The sequence below is a fragment of the Lipotes vexillifer genome, unplaced genomic scaffold, assembly GCF_000442215.2.
Source record: "Lipotes vexillifer unplaced genomic scaffold, Lipotes_vexillifer_v1.1 scaffold1402, whole genome shotgun sequence".
NCBI classification, from domain to species: Eukaryota; Metazoa; Chordata; class Mammalia; order Artiodactyla; family Lipotidae; genus Lipotes; species Lipotes vexillifer.
In genome coordinates, this window is record NW_006794361.1 from 125,746 (window position 1) to 130,335 (window position 4,590).

The following is a 4,590-nucleotide window of genomic DNA, read 5'->3' on the forward strand; positions in this document are numbered from 1 at the left end:
GGAGCATTCTCACTCAGAGAGAAGCCACTGAGTATTCCTCCTCTGGAGTTGTTCACCTGTGAATGTGCTCTGTGTGTCCGTTTTGCCCACAGTGTAAGCTCACAAAGTATACTGTTGTTGGCATTGCCCTCGGTCCTGCCTTAACTGTGGGTATGCTGGCAATCAGCCCTGGTGACTCTCAGGCATTGTTTTCACTCAGTCACTGGTACAGGTCCATTGAGGTGAGGTCCCAGGACTGCAGTAGTCATGCACTTGGACCCACTGTGGGAGCTATGGAGGAAGCTTGAACTCTAGTGTGGCCCAATCCCTGCTTATATGACCCACAGAGCCTACAGTTGCTAAAGCCAGACCCATCCCAGCTGTAAGAGCACTTGTTGGTCTTTCAGATGTTTTGCAAGTGCTTAATTTGGGAAACCATCAGTGGATGTGTAACTTCACAGTTTGTTTAGCTGTGAGGAGAAATTTCAGCACTTCTTCCTTAGTCACACAGCCCCTGGGGCTCAGCTGTGGTTTTAGCTACTCTTCTGCACACATTTCCTAGTGGGGGGAGCTATTTGTGTCCTCCTGGGACAGTAGGGCAGATCCCAACACTTACTGGCAGATTTCTTAGTTGGGGGAGTTATCTGTATCCTCCTGGGACAGCAGGGCAAGTCCTGATACCTACTGGAAGATTTCCTAGACTGCCAGGGAATTCCCAAATTTACTTCTTAAGAACAAGTGTTTCTCTAGTTTTCAGCTCACAACAATGTGACCATATTAGAAAAACTATTTTGTTCTTCCTACCTTGGATGGTCATGTGTCTTTATTTTTTCTCTTTTTTTCCCTTAAGATGTAATTGACACATAACATTGTGTAAGTTTAGAGTGTGCAATGAAATGATTTGATATACACATGTATTGTGAAATATTTACCAGAATAACATTGGTTAATACATCCTTTACATCACATAATTACCATTTTGTTATTGTCATGGTGAGAACATTAATATTCTACTCTTATAGCATTTTTCAAGTATTCAGTACAGTGTTGTTAATTATAGTTACAATAACCATGAGATCTCCAGACCTTATTCATCTTAAACCTGGAAGTCTGTACTCTTTGACTAACATCTTTCCATTTCACTCACCCCCTCAGCCCCTGGCAGCCACCATTCTATTGTTTCACGGAGTTTAATGTTTTTCTATCCTGGTACAAGTGAGGTCATGCAGTATTTGTCTTTCTGTGTCTAACTTATTTCACTTAGCATAATGTCTTCAAGGTCTAGCCATGACATCATGAATGGCAATATTTCCTTCTTTTTATGGCTGAATAACATTCCATTGTATACATGTATGCCATATTTTAAAATACATTCATCTATCCAAGGATTCATCAAAGATTGTTTCTGGAAATGTCTTGGCTATTGTGAATAATGTTGTAAAGAACCTGGGAGTCCAGATATCTCTTCGAGATAGTAATTTTTATTTTCTTCAATAAATACTCAGAAGTGGGATTGCTGGATCATATGGTAGTTCTATTTTTAAATTTTTTGAGGAACTTCTATACTGTTTTCCATAGTGGCTGTACCAATTTTCATTCCCACCACCAGTGTACCTGCTGTCAGTGTGCACCATTGTGATTGTTGGGTCTCACTGCAGGTTCATGGCAGTGGAGGCCAGTGATGGCAGCTATACTGGCTACTGCTTTCTTCAGTGGCAGAAGCAGCTGAGTTTGTCTGCAGAGTAGGTCACTGGGAGCTCTAATTCCTCCAGCTGTGTGACTGCTACTGGTAGCCCCTGCTTTTATTTCTTGTTCTTAGGCATCTCTATATGTCTCAGCTTTTCAGATCTCTGAGTGGGGTGAAAGTGAATAAGGAACCTTCTTGCAGTGCCCTGAAAGGCTAAGGAAGCTGGTTGTTCACCCTCCTCTTCCTTTCCCTGTGAGGGGAACTTTTTCTAGCTGGGGAGTTCCTTCTTGGTGCTGAGTGATGTTGGCTTGGGGGATAGGATGATACAGGCAAAATGAAGCTTTCTTCCCTTCTTTGGAAAACTATTCTCAGGTTTTTTTTGTTCTACTCTGTTGCTGATATTTCTTAACTGAGCTCCAGGGCTTCCCCAGAACTGTTTTATGTTTGTGGATAGCTAATTTTTTATCTTTGTTGGAGGACAGAGGCTGGGGTCTCTTTTTTCTCCATCTTGATGACATCCCTGGTAAATTCTGTGAGTCTTCCTTATTTACTAAAGGAAAATCACCACTCCTAGAAGCAAGAGTAGTAGAGTAGTATCAGAAAATTCAATGAAAATTAGACAGCTGCTCAGTTGGGTAAACTGAAGAAAATGCAGCTATTACTAACAATCAGGGTTTACATGTATGTTTGCATACACAAATATTTGAATCATATGTGAAAACAAAGCAATAAATGGGAATAAGAGATATATAAAAAATCCAAATGCCATTAGAAATGTAATTTCCTATTCTGTTTTTATAGAATATAGAAACAATGAGAAAATAGGCATTTTCTCACCTTTGTATATCATTTTTAATGTATGTGTGTGATGTTGCATTATATAAACTCATTTTGTGTTATTAATAAGTTCTTTAACCACCAGCAGAACTCTAATTTAACTACCAGTATCACAATTTTATGTTGTTTAACAAAGTAGGATTGGGCTTTCAGACACTTGTGGACTCACTTGTTTGTGGATTTGCTTTGCTTTTGGCTGCTAATGTAGAGTTTTGATCAGCTATATCCCAGTGGATACACTCTATATTTTGAGTATATTCTCTTTTGGATTTGGGATTTTGATACGCTGAATCATAGCTCTGGGCTCATACTTTTTTTCATGGGTGGTGGACAAATTGAATTATTTTTAAAAAGGCAGTAAATGGTATGTTTTAAAAAGTCTGTATAACTTACCTTTAGCTCCTTTTCTATATTTAAATATATTTTAGAGGAAAAAAATCAGAGTACCTAATACTTTTAAAGCTAGAATTAAAGTGCATTAAAGCTCTCTTGAATCTTGTTATCTGTCATTCTAAATCCTCTTGAAGTCAGGTATAAAGAATAATAGATATATATTCAGTGAGGATACTGAAGATTTTTGCTAGCTTGAGGATTAGATTTTCAGCTATCAGTGTTTAAGCTTCAAGGTGCTGTCAGTTAGTCTTGACAAGGCCAAAATAGGATTTTAATAGTTGTGATTGTGGAGAGGGTACTTTTTTATTAGATGAGGCAAAGTGCCAATTAAAAGGGTATTGAGATAAAGAAATTGAAACTAGATTAAATTTATACTTTTTCATGGATGATAAGAAAATCCATTTTCGAGTTACATTTCATTGAGGATATATTATCAGAGGCAAAGCTGGAATACCTCGCTCACTTAAAAGATTGACTTTAGTTCTCAAAAGACATGAATTGCCTAATAATCATTTCAAGAGAATTTTTGTATATATAAAACAAGAATATTTTAAATAAAATGCAATGCCAAGACCAAATAATGACAGTTACTTTTAAAGAAGCTGCAATCAGCAAACTTATTTTCCCTTCAGTCTTTCCTAGTGGGTCCCTACCATATAACATTTGCAGTCCTTCAATGAGATTTCTAATCTTATAAGGGAGTCTGAAAGCTATATTGATATATGTCCATAAACATAAGTACTGTGTATCTTCCCAGCATGACTGTCCTTTTTAAAGGGCAATGCATGCTAAGACTAAGTTGAAGATTTTACAGCAACATTGAAAATTGAGCATATGCTTCTATAAAATGCATGTAACATCAAGCTGGAATGTGCTGTCCTGACCAATCTATATAAAGAAAATTGTTTCTCTCTGATGGTTACTGCATATTGTAAAGTGGTTGGATAGGTTTTTCTCAAATTTAGAAAGCCTTCTTAGGACTTAATGTGTAGTCTTCGTATTAAATAAGAAATTCACTTAAGGAAGACCCAGGAGATTCTCAAAGAGATACCTCCAGTGAGCATCAGGCATTGATTTGTGCAGGGCTGCTTCTCACATTGCCACTTAATCTAGTTTGTGTCTAGGTAAGTACCATCAGAGATTTATCTATATGTTTAGTGACAGTTAATGATTCTTCCTGTTTTGTAGGAAAATAACACAACATTGAAAGTTAGCTACTTCCTTCTGTCCTCTGTAGTTTTGTATGAGAAATCCATTGTCATTAGAGTGAGTGTTCTCCTGTAAGTAATGCCTCACTTCTCTCTGACTGCTTTCAAGTTTGTTTTTTTTTGTTTATTTTTTGGGTTTTGGTTTTGTTTTGTTTTGTCTTGATTTTCAGAAGCTTACTTATTCTTTGGGTTTACCCTGTTTTAAGATTCACTTATATTCTTGAATCTTTAGGTTTGTGTCTTTTGCCAAATTTGGGAAATTTTCAGGCATTATTTCTTCAGATACCCTTTCCACCCTACTCTCTTTTTTCTCCTTGCCTTCCTGGGACTCTGATGATATGAATATTGAGTCTTTTTTTATATTCCCATGGGTATCTGAGCCTTTATTTTTTTTTTCAGTCTACTTTCTCTCTATTTTTTCATACTGAGCAAATTCTATTGATCTTACTTCAAGTTCACTGATTCACTCCTCTGTCACCTCCACTA